Source organism: Peromyscus californicus, unplaced genomic scaffold, assembly GCF_007827085.1.
Source record: "Peromyscus californicus insignis strain IS unplaced genomic scaffold, ASM782708v3 Scaffold_12__1_contigs__length_115047231, whole genome shotgun sequence".
In the NCBI taxonomy this organism is placed as follows: domain Eukaryota; kingdom Metazoa; phylum Chordata; class Mammalia; order Rodentia; family Cricetidae; genus Peromyscus; species Peromyscus californicus.
Window position 1 is genome coordinate 57,370,714 of NW_026294413.1, and position 17,405 is coordinate 57,388,118.

Here is a 17,405-nt window from a genome sequence, read left to right on the forward strand (position 1 = left end):
GAAATCTGGTCCTCAAAAGTGAGTTTAAGAATTTTGATGGCTGAGACATCTCCTTGGCCCAACTTCTAGTATATTTAGCATATTTCTTTTTTTAAAGTATCTGTCTATCTATCTGTCATCTATCTATCTATTTATTACTCATATGAGTGCTTTGCCTGTATGTTTGTATGTGCACCACATACATGCATGATGCCCGCCAACTTCAGAAGAAGGCATCTGATCCCCTGGAACTGGAGTTGCAGATGGTTGTAAACCACTATGCTGGTGCTGGAAACTGAGCCCAGGTCCTCTGTAAGAGCAACCAGTGCTCTTAACCACGGAGCCATCTGCCCAGCCCTTATTTAGCATATTTCTATTATGTCATTTGATGTGGGTGTTAGTCATACTTGGTGTCTGCTTTTTCCACACTGTGACCTTTCATTGAATCAACTGTGTCTGTTGGAGTTCTAATATCTTAACGGTCTTTGTAACTTTTAACACGTACTTGAATGAAGCCCAACCTTCGTTAACACTGCAGTTTCCTCCTCAAGGCAGAAGGTGTATTTATGACAAGCTGTCCCTAAACCACGATCAACTAGTGTTTCAGTGAGACTTTCTTTAAATATCCCCACTCCCCTATTTAGTCATTAGGATTATTGTCTTGAACTTTGTGTACTTTCCCTGATACTTAAATAACGCAGACATATTGTTATTGTGTAGTTTGAAAGATTGACTCCTGGCCTTGCACATGAGTGACAAACACTCTACTGTTGAGTCCCTCAGCTCCTCCTCCTCCTCCTCCTCCTCCTCCTCCTCCTCCTCCTCCCCCTCCTCTTTTTTGAGACAGGATCTCACTGTGTAGGCCTGACTGTTCTGGAACTCATTATGTAAACCAGACTGGCCTTGAACTCACAGAGATCCACCTGCCTCTGCCTCCCCAGTGCTTGGATTAAAGGTGTGAGCCCATGACTCACATCCCCTGTGCTTTTTACAGTCCTAAATTACTCTATCACCCCAGTTTTAGATTTCCTGCTTGAATATGTGTATCTGCCACCGCTCCTCAAGGTTGGCTCTTGCCTGTGTGGATCGTAATTGCAAAGGAGCAGGCATAGGTTTTTTTTTTTTTTTTTTTGGTGTGTGTGTGTGTGTGTGTGTGTGTGTGTATTTTAATTGTGAAAGCATCCTATGGTGTTTTGAGCCCATCCCCCAGCCCAACCAACATTTCTAGATGTTTTAATTGTGGAAGCATCCTATGGTGTTTTGGGTGCCCCCCAACCAACATTTCTAGATGTGTTTATATTTTAATTACTTGAATTAGAATTTCTACTGCACAGGCTTTGGCCTTCTGTTTTTTTTGTTTTCTTTCTTTTCAAAGCTAGGCTCCAACCAGAGGTCAGGCTTCCACACATCAGTGGGCTAGTGAGTAGTGTTGCTAGTCTGGATCTCCAGGCTAATACAGCTCTTTATTCTCTGGATCTAAAGTCAGACAACATCGTTCTGTGCCAACACTGGTCACCAGTCCTGCTCCATGAAGCTTCATCTGGTTCCCTGTGACCACGCCAGCTTTAGCGCTCACTCATTGCTCTGAGTTTGAGTCCTTTGATTTCTGATACCTGGGAGTCTCCACTTTCTACTTGGGCATAATGGAGACTTCTGGTTTCATTTTACCCAGCCTTCCATGCATGTGGGGAGAGGAGAATGATCTACCCATCAAGTCCCTTCTCTCGAGCCACTGAAGATCACACATGTCTACTCTTTTACATGGGCAAACGCTCACTTTTGTTCATTCAGGCAGCAGGTGTCAATGAATCCACTCCGTCAGGGGCTCCCTCCCCTCCCAGCTCTTCATACACAGCAGGGTACACACACCAGCATCAATCCCTCTAAGGTAGCAGTTAGATCAATCTTTCTAATGCTGCGACCCTTTAATACAGTTCCCCATGTTGCAAAACAATTTCATTGCTACCTCATAACTGTAATTTCACTACAGTTATGAATGGTAACGTAAATATCTGAGATGCAGGATGTCTGATATGAGATCCTCAAGGGGGTCTTGACCCACAGGTTGAGAACTGATTCTCTAAGGAATTCATTAACAAGGCTGTTAAGGAAGGCAATGGATGCTCTCAGGAAAGCCCAGCCCTGTCAGAGGCCTATAGGTCCCGAGCCAACACGCTCCTCCATCACGCAGCAGGACCCCAGGAGAAAGGCGGGAATCCCCCTAGCCCAATGCTCCAAACTGCCATAGACTCCCCAGTGACACCATAAATACTGAGAAGGAAGTGGGGGGGGGGAGGAAGATGAGGGGAAGCAGGAAAAAGAGGAGAGAAGAAGAGAAAGAAGAAAGGGAGGAGAAGAAGGGGGCGGAGGGGGGGAGGGGGAGGGGGAGGGGGAATCTCTACAGAGCACTGATCCTGATGTATTTGGATGAGATGAAGTGTGGGGAGCTGAAAGTACCCTTCTCCTGCCCTCTGGTCTGGATTTGGGAACCCCCACCCCAGGATGGCAGCCAGGAAGAAGGGCCTCCAGCTATTCTCTAAACAAAACTTGTGGGTCCTAGCCAGGTTTGGCGGCCCACACCTGTATACTCCCAGCACTCAGGAGGCTGGGGTCAGAAGATCGGTTCAAGATCACCCTCAGCTACACAGTGAGTTGAAAGTCAGCCTGGACTAGATAAGATTCTGACTCTCACAAAATGAAAATAAAAACAACAACAAAGATCCCATTGGTCCAGAGAGCCCTGAACTGGGGGAGGCCACTGAGTGGGGGGTCTCCTAGGTCCCATGTGCTTTCACTGTGGATTGAAAGGTTATACTGAGGGAGTGGGAAGGACTTTTGTGTCTGTATCTGAGATGGTCTCCCGGTACCCTAGGCGATGCTGAGAGATGCTGAGTGGCCCTATGTTCTCTGTGCTACCATTGACACCAATTGGGCCTCTGTATCCGGTTGAAGGGCACATGGGTGTGCGTGAGTACACACACACACACACACACACACACACACACACACACACACACACAGAGTCATCTGTAATCTTGGTGATCTAAACACCCTCCTTTGGAATTTTTCTCATCTTTAAATCTGCTTTTGCCACTGCCTCAGCTCAGTAGGTCAAGAACAGGCAATCTTCATGTTCTGAAGGGACAACCTGGGTTTCCGTAGTGATGGGAGGGGCAATCTAAATCTCTCTTGAGACTTCTTTTTATTGATGTATATCGCTGACAAATCTCCGTCAGGCTGGTACGAAGCCGGGTCTCACTCTCATCCTCTGATGACTTTGATAATCCACTTGTCACTCTGAAAGCAGAGCGAAGTTGAGGTCAGAGACTCTGCTTGCTCCTCCTGGGCTTACCTCTTCCCCTGAGCTAACCTGCTTCCTCTCCTCTCCTGGGTATGACTCACAGGTAGCTCCTGTAGGCGGGACAGGTGTGTGTCATTTCCTTACTCTGAGGAGACCCAATGTTGCACTGTTCCCCCCCCCATTGCCCCACCCCCCCAACCTTACCCTTATAGGGTTTGGACGGCTGCCACAGACAGACTTCCAGGGGTGCATCGGCTGTTGTGGGGGGAGCTTCTGTGTCCTCACTGAGAAGTTTGGGAGAAGCAGGAGCCAAGATCAGGCTACTCATCCTTCCCCCTCACTCTGCCATGCTCATCCCCCTTCTCTTCAGCAAACCATCCCCCCCAATTATACCTGTCCCCTAGCACTGGTTCCCATCCTCATCATGCTTCTTGGCTACCCAGTGTCCCTCTTGCAATAGCCTGGTCATCACTGGAGAGGGGGCCCTGTCCCCCATCATTTCTAGCTTTCTGTCAATCAACCTTCCCAGGATGAGAAGGTGTTGACACCCTCCTCAGGAGGGGTCTGGAACCACTTGGTGGAAGGGAAGTTCAGCTAGTGCTACTGGTCACTTTTCTGGGACATTGTCTTTCAAAAGTCTTTTTTTTCAGTTTTTTATTATTATTTTATTTTATAATTAATTTAATTTTACATATCAGCCACGGATTCCCCTGTCTTCCCTCCTCCCACCCCCCAGCCTTCCTCCCCAACCCACCCCCCATTCCCACCTCCTCCAAGGCAAGGTCTCCCCTGGGGAGTCAGCTCTAGTCTTATGTGACAAAGGAACTCCTGTGTGATCAGAGTAGGCTGAGAATTCCCCTGAAACTCGTTCCCCGGGGGGTCAGGCTCCTGTTCTGCTCAGATGAAAATGGGGAAACCCCAGCTTCACTGGTCAAACGCCCTGTTAGGACAAGGTCTGGGGGAGGGCCAGTTCACTCTGTCGGACCATGGCACTCCTGTGGTCTCAGGTCTGATGTTGAAGGAGCCTCCTGAGCCAACTGTAAAGCCAAACTGGGGTGTTGTAGATGAAGGAGAAGACCCTGAAGACACTGTCTTGTGAGAATCCCTTGAAGAAGTTGACCCATTTATGTAGAGGGCAGGTGGAGGAGTCATAAGCTGTTCTTCAGTCAAGAAGGGGGCCAATAGGTAGTGGCAAGATGGGTTTTGTCCTTAAGGCAGACACAAGAAATGACAGAAAATATACTTGGGCCTTCTCTTCTCCTTTCCCTTCCCCCCCCCCTCCACATGGTGTTCATTTGTGTGTATGAGCATGCATGCGCAAGTGGGGGGGGGCAGAGCTCAACATAGGAAGTCTTCCTCAGTTGCTCCCCACCTTATTCTTTGAGACAACACCTCTCACTGAACCCAGGCCTTACCACTTCAGCTAGATGGGCTGGCCAGGGAGCTCCAGGGATCCTCGCATTGCCTTCTCACGACACTGACCTCACAGACACGTGCTGCCATGTCCAGTTTTTACATGGGTGCTGGGGAGCTGGACTTGGGTTCTTGTAAAGCAAGTACTGGACCCCCTGAGCCAGCTCTCTAGATCTGCACTTGAACTTCCTAAGGAAGCCTTTCTCTTTCTTCGAGCAATGGGACAGGCTGCAAAGATGTAGAGGTAAGGAGCCTCTCATCTCTAAGAGTTCAAACAGAGACTGGCCTCGGCCGTTGGTCCTGTGACCAGTACAGCTCTTTTCTGAGAGCCTCTGTGACTGGGATTGGAGTCTATCCTGGTCTCGTTCAACTCTGCTTGCATCTGTAGCCAATCCCTACTGTGCCTAGACCATCTCCTTTGAGTGACATAGACACTATTGCTTTCCTGGGCCTGCATCTGATAGTGGGCTGTAATGATGATTCCTGGGCCTGCATCTGATAGTGGGCTGTAATGATAATTCTTGGCTGAAGCCCCAGAAGTGTCTGCCCTGGGCTGAGTGAATTCAGGTACTCAGTGTCTCTGGGGCATTTGTGTGTGTGTGTGTGTGTGTGTGTGTGTGTGTGTGTGTGTGTGTGTGTGTGTGTTCTCACGGGTCATTTCACCACCCCCCAGGCCTGTGAAGCTGCAGAAGAGGAAGTGAGGAAACAGCCAGGTCCCTGCAGGGAGGATTAGAGATTCTGGCTCCCTGCCCCCAACATGCTTGTACATGCTTGGGTGTCTGCATTCTTCCCAGAGAGCCCTGGGCCTGGATCTTCACACACACACACACACACACACACACCCCACTTATAGCCATTTTTGCTTTGCACTCTCACTGCAACCCTACAACATCTGTACTATCACGTTTGTGTCCCGGGGGAGGAAGTTAAGAACCAGGACAGTCGGCAATGCGCTCGTGACATGGCTAAGAGGGGGTAGTTAGAGCTTGCCCCAAGGTCTTTCTGTCCATGCTACAAGATGCCTCCAAGAGCTGATTCAAGAAGGGCTGTGCACCGGCAGAGACTGTCTCAGGAATAGATAGGACTGTTCCATACCACACTCCTGGATGAATGATGGCCTACTCCTTGTATTCCAGGGCCTGTGCTAAATACAGCTTCAGAAAAGGGATGCTCCATTCTTCACTCAGCTTGCGAAAAGCCTGTAGGCTGGGGCTGGGGAACTTGCTCTGTGGATAAAGTGCTCCTTGCAAGGAGGAGAACCTGAATGTGGTCCCCAGAATCCATACAAAAGAGTAGGGCTTGGCAAGTGCACTTGTAATCCCAGCCCTGGGGAGGTGGAGACATCTGGATCCCCACCGTTTGCCATCTAGCCAGTCCAGCCTACTTGGAGAGCTCCAGACCAATGAGAGACTCCATCTCCAAAAACAAATAAATGTGGACGGCCCCTGAGGAACAGAGGTTGACCTCTGGCCTCCACTCACATGTTTAATGCATGTGCAAGCACACACAAGGACTTGTGGCCAGAAAAGGGGACATAACAGATTATAGTAAATAAAAAGTGCCACATAAAAGTAGAGAGAGCTCCTCTCACTGGGGGCATAAAGAAAGTTGCATGGCCAAGAGGGCATCTGAGGTGGCCGTGTGCAAAGAGAGCTTGCATCGGCAGAGATGCAGGGTATGGGCTGGTGAGCTTGCATTCTGTGGTAGAGGAGCCAAACAGAATGTTACCATGAACTCTCCAGCTGTTGTGAAACAAGTATTAGTGACTTTCTCTTTCTCTACTCTCCCATGATGGTCCCACGCCCAGGCAGATTCCAGCCCAGACTCGACGAAGCACTTCATGATTCCTCCCATTGGTGGTGTAGACATGCTGGTGTAGACAGCATCAGCAATTGGCTCTTCCTGCAATTGGCTCTGGATCCTTTGGATTCTGCCTTGGGATAACTCACTTCACCCACGCCTTCTTTATCTTTAGTGTTGCCCGTATCCTGGGTTAAAATTGCTCTTGCCCCAAATCAATGAACAGGCCACCAAATTGTTGCCACCCTCGGGGTCTGTTCCTACTAGTCTATCCCCTGGCTAGCTAAGGCTGCAGCCACCTTTGTGAACCTCGGGGCTTCTTTTGCACCTTGTAACAAACCCCAGACTTTCCTGCCATTTCACTAGGAACCTTCTCAGCCACCTCCTCTTCTTCACAAACCTTAGGGCTCCAGCTCAGGCCCCACCCTTCCCGCGAGATGAGATTAACTCCCTTGCTTGCCCAGCTCACTGTGTGTGGTTACATTTGTACTTCTCCTGCATAAACCACACCGTGCCCGATGGCATTATTTAGCATGTGTGTTCCTCTCTCTAATTCTAAGATTCTAAGCCCTCCCTGGACTTCTGTATCCTTTGTACCCTCTCTCTTGTTCTCCCACTGCGTGGGTTCTTGGCTGTCTAGTAAATTTATGGCACTCACAGGCCTAGCAGTATATCCCCAGTATAGCGGGAAAAAGGCTGGAGACAGGGAGACCCATAGCATGTAGTTTAACCTTGACATCTTTTCTGTAGGATTGTTTGTTTGTTTGTTTAGCAAGAACAAGGGACTGCCAGGACCTGCTTCCTTTCCTAACCACACGAATTGGTCATATTTTTTTTTTTTTGCCCGGGTGAGGATGTGGTAGAGCAGATAAGAATATAAAATTCAACTCTGTCATTTCTTAGCTCTGTGATATCGAGTTACTTTAACCTCCCCATGCCTCAGTTTCTCCATATGCAACGCAGCAGAGGAATAATGGCACCAATCTCTTCACTTCATTTTGAGAGTTAAAAATTAGCATGGATGACTGAAACATTAAAAGTATCCAATAGATGCTCATTACCCAACTCCTGGCTGTTCTCCATCCTAGAAGACAAAATGGACACATTCAGGAAGGCCTGAGATAACCCTGATAATGAGGACTTGTTGCTCAGAACTTGTTGGTAATTTACCTTCTGCTGACATCAGAGGTCCTCAGTGGATGGAGATAGGAGAAAACAAGGAGCATCACACTAGCAGTTCCCAGGAAGGATCCAGACACCATGGATCAGACTTCATCTCTTAGCTTTGTGGAACCATCCACACTGAGACCTGAGAGGCCTTCAGTCAGTCCTGGCTCAGCTGCCCTCTTCCCCAGCCCTGCCACAGTCCATCTCAGCTTCATGCTAAGTGGGGCAGTAACTCCACTTCCTGAGACTGACAGGAAGCCTGAAACCCAAAGACATGAATCATGGCTCTTTGGTCTTGAGTAGCACAAGTCACAGCCTAGAAGATGTCAGGGCTTCTATCCTATGCCAGACATAAGAATTAGTTCGATGTTCTGAGAACAGACTCAACCCTCAGAACCTCCAGCTCCTTAGTGTCTTTGTCCCCCAAGAGGAAGGTACAGCTTAACTGTCCAGGTCCTGGGTTTTAGATTGACCTAATTTGTTCCCTATGTACACAGCAGAATCCAGTGGCCATGTCCGGCTTCCAGATCAGGGCTCACTGTTCTTGTTGTGATGGTCCTGACTTTTCCTAACTAACTTGAAGAGGTCTTTCCAATAACCAGATCCTCCTCTGCTCCGAATTCTACCTGTCAAACTAGGGAGCACTGTCCGCAAAGAGAGGTCAGACTCCCTGGGGCAGACCATACCCTCTTCCCTGTAACCGTGGAGAGAGGAACCATGACTACCTTGGATAGGAGGAGGGAATGGCAGAGAAGGCCCAGAAGTGTCCCCTTCCACAGGCCCTTTGGTGTCCCTGCCTCCTGCAGAGGGCTGTTCTGAGCTGGAATCCTGCAGAAACCTCCTCTGTCATTAGAGGCGTTTTTCAGCATGTCTATTTTGGAGCTACAGCTGGGTGCTTCTCAGAATAAACAGAGCTGTGGTATGGGGATAAAAGGAGAAAGGAATCTTACCGGCTCTTTAGACTCCCGCACTACCCCGTGTTTTCCAATCTTCCATTCTCAAAAGCCTTTCCCCGAGACCCCTTCCTCTACAACTGTGCCTCTGGGTTCTCCTATAAGCACAGGTCCCCTTCACAGGCAATGTTGGGTATCCTGTTCTGACCAACTCTGTGCTGGGCTCAGGAGCCCTACAAGTTTCAAACTGCAGATTTAATGTCGAGGATCACAAGAGTTCATATGAAGGTTGAATATCCCTTGTCTAAAATGTTTGGAACCAGGAAGGCCTTAGAATTTTGCAATATTTTTGATTTGGCAATATTCACATAGACATGATGAGGTATCTTGAAGACAGGTCCCATGTCAAGTCTAAACATTATTTGTTCCTCATGTACAACTCATATGTTATATAGCCTCAAGGTGGTTTCACACAATGTTTTAGAGTGCCTGAGTTCTGGAAGGGTTAGATGTGGAATTTCCCATCTGTGTGTCATGAGGCCTGAGAACACGACACATAGTGTCTCTGTCAGGCTTTGGATTTTCAGACTGGGGATACTCAGCATGTGTTGAGGACTTTCTTGACAAAGGGTACAAGAGCTGGTCCAGCTTCTTCCTGCTGAAAGGACACAACTGAGATGACATCACTTCCGGGGATTGTGCTCTGGTTCTCGGGTATCCTATCACTGACCATACAGCTATTCTCCAACCTTATACTCTTCTTATCCCAAAGCTGTGCTGTATTGAAATCCTTAAGAAGGGAGCTAGTGCTGTGGGGAACAGAGGGATAAACCTGATTTGTTTGTTTGGGCAAGGCAGATTTGTGTGACCCAGCCAGTCCACAAACTCAGATGACCCCTACAGTAAGGCTCCTAGTCTGATGCTCTCTGAATACCTGTGGGGAGAAGACACAATTACTAAAGGACGCATGAGAAGAATGGTGTGTGGCCACAGTTGAGGCCAAGTCATCAGGTATGCCCTTGCAAGCCTCCCACTTGTGTGGCAAGTGGGTTTGGTGATGCGTGGGAATGATAAAAGCCTCTGGGTCAGCTTGGACTGCAAGCCTTTGCTTCCTCCTATTCCCTCTCCTGCTGAGACACGCACAGCTGCATTCACCCCTTGTCCCTTAGCTGCTGCCTTGCCTTGCAGCTCAGCCCACAGAGTCCCTAGGAGACGTGTAGAGTGTAAGCAGATGATCATCCTGAGAGGTGGAGACAACACCTCAAAACCTTCTTCCTGCCCAAGGCCAGGAGTGGTCATCTATTGTAGAACATTATTTTAAGATGTGTTACATTTGTCTATGCTGTGGAGCATTTGTTTTAATGACACGAAGATGTGTTATATTCTTTTCTGTTATATTTGTTGAACTCTGTGAAGCTGTGTTACTGTGCCTGTTTAAAACACCTGATGGTCTAATAAAGAGCTAAACGGCCACTAGTGAGGTAGGAGAAAGGTTAGGCAGGGTTAGCAGGCAGAGAGAATAAATAGAAGGAGAAATCTGGGAATAAAAAAAAAAAGAGCAAGAGAACAAGGAGAGGAGGATGCTAGAGGCCAGGAGTAAGAGTGAAAGTAAGATTTACGGAAGAAAAAGAAAAAGCCCAAAGGCAGAAGACAAACGGGATAATTTAAGAAAAGCTGGCTAGAAACAAGGCAAGCTAAGACCGGGCATTTATAATTAAGAGTAATCCTCCATGTGTGATTTATTTCAGAGCTGGGTGGCAGACCCCCAAGAAGTATAAAAAACAAACAAACAAACAGACCCCAGTCATCCTCACCTGCTCTGTGGTCTCACTTCTCAGCCTGGTGGGCCAGATCCACATGGCTCTTCTGCTGCCTGGAAGCATCTCTGAGAAGTGTTGGGGGTGATGAGACACCTGCGGTGTGTTTTTTGCTCTTGGCTTGGTTAGGTTCATGAAGACAGACCCATCCTTGGTTAGGTTCCTAAATTAGTGTATAGAAACCTCAGTGGGCAGTTGAGTAGCACAGCTGTCAGCATAGAGTAGGACAGGGATTGCTGAGCTCTGAGGGTCCTCCCCACTAGTTTAGAGACTTGTAAGTGTGAATGCCAAGATCACATCGGGAGAGAGGTCCAACTCTTCTGGGTATACTGTGAGGGTTGAGAATGTGGGTTTTGAACTCAACTGAACTTGGGAGTATATCTCATTTCTCCTGTCTTAGCCTTGTGACTTTGGGCTGGTTCTTTAGTGTCTCTTTCTTTATTACAGGGGAGTGTGAACTCTATCAAAGAATTTCTCATTCTTTAATTCAAAACAGCATTTATTGAGCCTACTCTGTACCAAGCATGACCCAGGAGTGGACATAGTTTAAGAAAGGCTGATGTGACATCTGTACTGAGGTTGCCTGTGCATTCTGCTAGGAGACGGGTGTTACATGTATTTGAGAAGAAAGTTTGCTTGCAGCTCTTCACACCATAGAAAATACTTGACGATGGCTGTTGCTACAGTCAGCGTTAGAAATCCAACACAAGTCAATGACAGTTTTAGAAAACATGTTTTTATCTGGCAAATCATTTCACTCCTCTTTCAAAACTGTAGCTGCTCTTTGGTTGTAGGGATTATATTAGTCAGGGTTTCCTGGGGGAAGAAGTCAACAGGAGGTATTGAAAGAGATTCATTGTGAAGAGTTGGATCACATGATTATAGAGAGTGCTAAGACCCCAGTTCTGTAGTCAATAAGCTGGAGACTCAGGAGGGCTGGTGAATAAACTCCAATCTAAAAATGGCAGGCTTAAGCCCGAGGGAGAATCCACACTTCAGCTTGGTTTGAAAGACAGGAAAATCCAGAGTTCCATTTTGGGCAGGTGTCCCCCCAAATTCTCTCTGACCCTGGAAGGATTCAGTGTTTTGTTCTCTTCAGTCTTCAACCTTTTGCATGAGACCCACCCACCTGGAAGAGGGATGTTTGCTCTATCCAGTTTACCATTCAAAGGCCAATACCATCAAGAAATATACTAGCAGATCCACTCAGAATAACGTCTAACTAGATGTCTGATACCTCATGGCTGGCCTAATCAAGTTGAAAAAAAAAAGACCATCATGAGGCACAGTGGTCAGGGAGGTAGAGGCTAAGAATGTCTGTAGGACAACTGGAGACCTCTGGGCTGTACTAGACAGCTTCCGGGTCCTGAAGGGGAGGGGACCCTACCTGTGGTTCAGGCAGGGAATCTCATTTCTAATCTTAGAGCTTGATCTAATACAAGGGGCATCTTTTTATTACTTTATGTTTTGTTCATTTGTGCCAACATAAAAACAGTCCACATTAAAGTCTGAATTTGTAGTTTCTCATGAAAAACAAGAAATCAGTTACAAGAGTGCAGATGTCTGTTTGTACATGGAAAACACGTCCAATCTGAGCCCAAGCTGTCTCCTTCAGTCTGTGTACCTGCTCTCCTGCTGCCTTGGCCTCTTTAGCTCTGGCACCCCTCTCCAGCTTCTCTGACCAGCTGCTGTCTAAAGTGCTCCCACTCCATCCACCACCACAGTCCTTCCCATAGTTCTTTGCTGGGGAAGGGCCTTGGCAACAAAACTGTTCTCCATCTAGGGCTTACTCAGGGCTTACTCAAACAGCTAGAGGGACCTGGCTGTGGCCAAGCATCAGGAAGTGGCCAGCAAGTCTCCCCTGCTTATCATGTTTTATAAACTTGTGCTAATATTTAATATTTTATATATTATTATTACTATTTGAACTCTCAGGAGAGACTGCTAGGAGAGGTCATATGAAGGTCAGATGTCCTTTTCTCCTTATTAACACTTTTAGAGGGTGAGACCTGGAGAGATGGGCCTTGGCATGAACTCTTCTAGAACCACAGAATGGCAAAGATAACGTTGCTCCATTTCTGAGCACAGCGAGCAAAATAAACATGTTTAGGTTAGAGAAAGAAGTTCTCTAAGGGGCCTAGAACTTCTGCTTTTACAGAGCTGAAGGGATAGCACACTGAAGAGGGTTTGAGGCAATTCTGTATGTCCCTATCAGGCCACACAGTCCCATGCAGTGACTGCCACTTGTGACAAGGAAGGTTATACATAGAAGACTGTTGGAAGGTAGAACAGTCTGGTCATACGGTAGTGAGGCCCTGGTTGGGGGCTTCCAGGGGGTGCACAGACCCCATTCTTAAACTGCAGGCTTTTGACATGGGCATTGTTGATGCTTTCATGCACACATAGGCACCGAACCTTTTACATAATGCAAAGACACAGGCCATGGAGGAGTTGGAGCTTTAAAGAGGACTTATTTTAAGTCCTAAGGTTCAGACCACGGTAGGCCCATTTTGAAGGCACCTGGGATTTGTTTGAATCGGGTGTGATAATTTATACTTGTGTAGAAGTGACTGTGGGGAAGGAAGACATTTGTCTTAGAGATCCTGAGGAATAGGAGTCACAGCAGGCCATGTGCCAAGCAGGGAAGCACTTGGGTAGGATAGGAGCCTTTAGTGTGGTTTCCCTGGGAAAAGGAGGTGAGCATTGGCTGCTGTGAATAGTTTCTGCAGACTCCAAGGAACCAGACCTTTCCTTGGCAGCCTGGTCTTTGGCCCAGGGGTGTGTAGGGCAGATGGGGATGGCTCAGGGTCTGAGAAATCCTTAAAAGAGGTGGTTGGAGCTTGGGATCCATTTGGTGGTCTTGCAGACGAAAAGCATGCTTTTAGGATCTGCCTGACCCCAGAAGCAGCTTCCCCAAGTGTCAGAGCATCAAGTACAGGGTCTAACCAGTGGTTCTCAACCTTCCTAACCCTGCAATCCTTAAATACAGTTCCTCATGTTGTGGTGATCCCCAACCATAAAATTATTTCGTTGTCACTTCATAACTGTAATTTTGCTACTGTTACAAATTATAATGTAAATATCTGACATACAGGGTATCTGATATGTGACCCCTGTGAAAGGATCATTTGACCCCCCAAAGGGGTCATGACCCACAGGTTGAGAACCACTGAACTAGCACCATGGCCCTGACAAGGCCTTCACTCTGTCCTCCTAGGGCTGAAAAGATCAACTTCTCAGGTGCCCCAGGAAGAACATGCCAGGTTAGTTGGTGCTTGTTTTTTTCTAGCCCAGAGGTACTGTAAACAGAACCAGAAGTGACCCAAGAGTCCAGCCTTACTCCCCCCTTTGTAAAGAGGGGACTTGAACTCAACGAGTTGAGCCACCTCTGTCAAAGTCTCACCGTTGGCCTGGGGGTGAAGTTCATTTGTTAGAGTGCTTGCCTAGCACACGAAGCTCAGGTCTCAACTGCGAGCATCATGTAAACAGGACCTTGTGGCCCATACTTGTAGTTCCAGAACTTGAGAACCTGAGACAACTTACCTCAAGATGGGAGAATCTCAGCTATAGGCCTCAGATGGTATCTGACAGAATTCTTAGCCTTCCCATTGGTGGAGGATAGGGTTTTGTTAACACATTCCAAAGGTTTTTAATCTGTTCATCGGGACACTAGGGGACACTAGGTCTCACACAGAGGTGAGGTCTGACTCGTCGTGGGGCTAAAGATAGCCAAAGAGCATTTGTAGTTAACTCGGGTGCTGCAGCATTCAGAATGCTCCACAGTGGTTGAAGTTTTAACCAGCTTTTGTAGACTCAGCTACTCTTTAGGAATTCTCATTCAAAAGTCCATCCTTTGTTATATAATATATTATAGGCTAGCTTGGGCTATGTAAGGCCTTGTCTCCTAAACAAAGACATGGTTAATTATAGAGCAGAGCCTAGAACTCAATGCTCTGTCCATGTTCCTCGCAGTTGGGTAAAGCTGGGGGGAGCAGGCCCACTGTCTCTGTCTGTAAGAATCCTTGAACATTAGGAGAACATGAGCTCAGAAATACTTCCAGTAGCAGAACAGACAGCTCCCTGGGACAGCAGGAAGACAGCAGCGTTAGTGGGGTCCCTGCCAGGCCTCCCAACTCTAAGCTTAGCCAAGAACCTAAGATGTCAGAGCCAGGATGCAGCTTAGGATGAGTAAACCTCAGCCCAGTCCCAGCCTTGGTCTGAACCAACTGGTGGGTGGCTGATTTCCCCTCTCTGGTACCAACCAGCCTACTGACTGTCACCCAGTCCCTCTCAAATACCCACATCATCATTCCTGTTAAAGATCCTTTAATGGGGCCAGTAAGTGAAGGCTGGGGAGGTCTCAGAAACAGAGAGGCCAGATTGAGACCTCTACCCAGTGTTTAAAGAGAAAGAATTCAGAGATGAGGCAAAGGAAGGAATCTGGAGGGGGTCTCATTGGAGTTAGAAAGTACAAACTCAAATGGGAGGTGGGCTTCCCCAGAGAGCAGCAAACCCTGGGCTTCTGGGCAGAGTCTGAGATGAAAACGTTAATGGAAGAAAGGTTATTTATAGGAGGGAAGAAATATTCGTGGGGAGGTGGTGGGCACAAGGAAAGGCAAAGGTAGGAAATTCCAGGAATGGCTTGGGGATTCTTTCCTGAACAGAGTTTACTCCCACTTTGTGTCATTACATGGGATTTTTGGATGTGTCGTGACATCAGGTGCATGATGGGAACAGTGGATTCTGCAAGGTGAAGCAGTTAGGAGTTGTTGGTCCATGCCTGTTCCAGCTGCCTTTGATGGTCTTGTGTCTCTATCGTTTGAGAGGTCACATGATGTCCTGCTGTGACACAGTTCTGAGGTCCTATCAACCTCTAGGAACTTTGAATTTATCTCTTTTTTCCCCAGTGTATCTTTCTCTACACACACACACACACACACACACACACACACACACACACACACACATGCGCGCACACACACATTTATAACATCCTTCAAAACCCTTTGTTCTGATTGGAAGGTGAAGGATAAGTCGTGTGTTTTTAATGACATTCCCCAAGGATCATGCAAGTTCTAGAAGGCAGTGGATTATACGATTTCTGAGACCCCTTCTAGTGCTGAATTTTATAGTGTTCTGATTTAGTCAAGTCTGGTCCACGTGGGTAAATTGTTATTACTGCACCACAGAGGCAGAGGAGGGCAGGGGCAGACAACGAAAGGAACATCTGAAGCCATTAACTGTTCAAGAGCGGAGGGCTGAATGCCAGAACCCAGGCATCCTATCTCCTGGGGCCTTGCTCTCTCTTCTGCCGTACAGGCTCCTCCCTCATCAGGCCCTCCTTCCTCCACACACCATGCACCAGTGAACCTCACAGTACACAAGATTTTCACGGTGTCTGTTCACGTTTGGCTTAACCTTCTATCCATAGAACCTGTTTGTTCCCAGAAGGGCTGTGGGCTGGGCAGTAAGCAGGACAGCCTGTGTTCTAAATTCTTCCTTTCCTCACCTGGCAGACGGCCATGCAATGAGACAGTTGACAAGTGATGGCCATGTTGACAGCTGAGACTGGAATCCATGAGTGGGAACGGAGTCTGCTCAACTAGCGCTGTGGAGATGGAAGCGTTTGGGGTTGCCACCTCGGCTGGAGGATGAGCATGGAACAGAGTTCAGAATGTTGCCCGCATCTCATGGGAGCCAGTGAACAGCTATAAGGCCATGAGGAAAGTTGTATGTCCTTTAGAGCTTATTGTGCCACAAAATTCTAAGTATCCAAGGCCTAAACCAGAGAGCAGGAACCTGCTGGCCAGGTTCAGATCCAGCAACTATGGGCTGGACCACTGACTTGACCTTCTGGGGGTGGCTTTCAAAGTTCTCGGTTTTCATACCTGGTTTTGACAGACCTTGATAACTAGAATTCTTGAGATGGGAGTTAAATGTATGTGAATAGTAGTGGCCTTGGTACGGAAGGATTAGTGAATGTGGCAGACCTTCACTACAATGTTGTGTGAGGGCCATAGACCACTGACTGCACAGCCAGAGTCAGGCTCCTGACCCACACTTCCTGAGGGAAAACTAGAATCTGAAGACAGATGCAGAAAAACTTCACTGTGTCCTAGGGAAGAGCTGTCGATACTAAAAATGGTCCCGAAGTGGACTGGGTGGGTTGCAGATTTTCTTGACAAGGTGGATCCCTTATCACCAAAATGTTTATGGAGATGCTTGAAGGAAGGATCTGTGATTATGACCATGACCAATATTCTGTATCAGAGACATCTACCTGGGACTTTCAGAGAAGGTTCAGAGACGAGACAAAGAAATTGGGAGGGTGTTTCGTTACAGTGACAGCATGTACTCCAGGTGTGGGAGGGGCACGCTTCCCAGGAAAGCAGAAGACCCCGGGGTTTTGAATAAATCTCATGGGCAGCTTTGATGGAGGGGGGATTATTCATGACTAATAAGTGGGTTATAAATATTAGTTTAGTTAATATCTTGCCAACAGTTCTGGGTTCGGTTCTGTTGTCTGATAGATAGCCAGGATCTTAACCTGGGTCTTTGGGAGGTGTCTTTGTCCTCAGGTTGACTTTCTTCTGAAAAGTAGAGGAAGTAGAAAACCAGCTGGGATTCCCAGGGGCAATCCTTCCCTCGCTGTGGAGTTTACACAGGTGGTTGTCCTCCCCCTTTTCCTCCCCACATTGTCCCCAGTATCCGTCACCCTTTTCTGGAATAGGACACATGACTGCATGGCCTCCTGGAAAAGGTCTTCCCTCCTCTTTATCTCTTTCTTTCCTCTTACTTTCTACCCCCTCAGTTGTCACATTTCCCCTCCCATAAAGGACTCTTCCAGGGGTCAAGGATTTTAACTCCCAGGGTCCATTTGGGAAAGCTTCTTGCCTAGACAAGGGAACTTACCCTTAGATTTCATCAAGCAGGAACCCTCACAGGGATTTTTTTGGGGACTTCTGCAAAGGACTTAGAAAGGGGTAATGTATTCAGTTCCTTAAGGAACTTGACTGTTGCTTTAAGCACTGTGAG

General features: G+C 47.6%; 1 protein-coding gene across 1 annotated transcript in view; it reads left to right on the plus strand.

Moving 5' to 3' along the window:
- Ptk2b (protein tyrosine kinase 2 beta) overlaps positions 1-17,405 on the plus strand; it is a 129,506-nt gene that overhangs the window by 32,863 nt on the left and 79,238 nt on the right.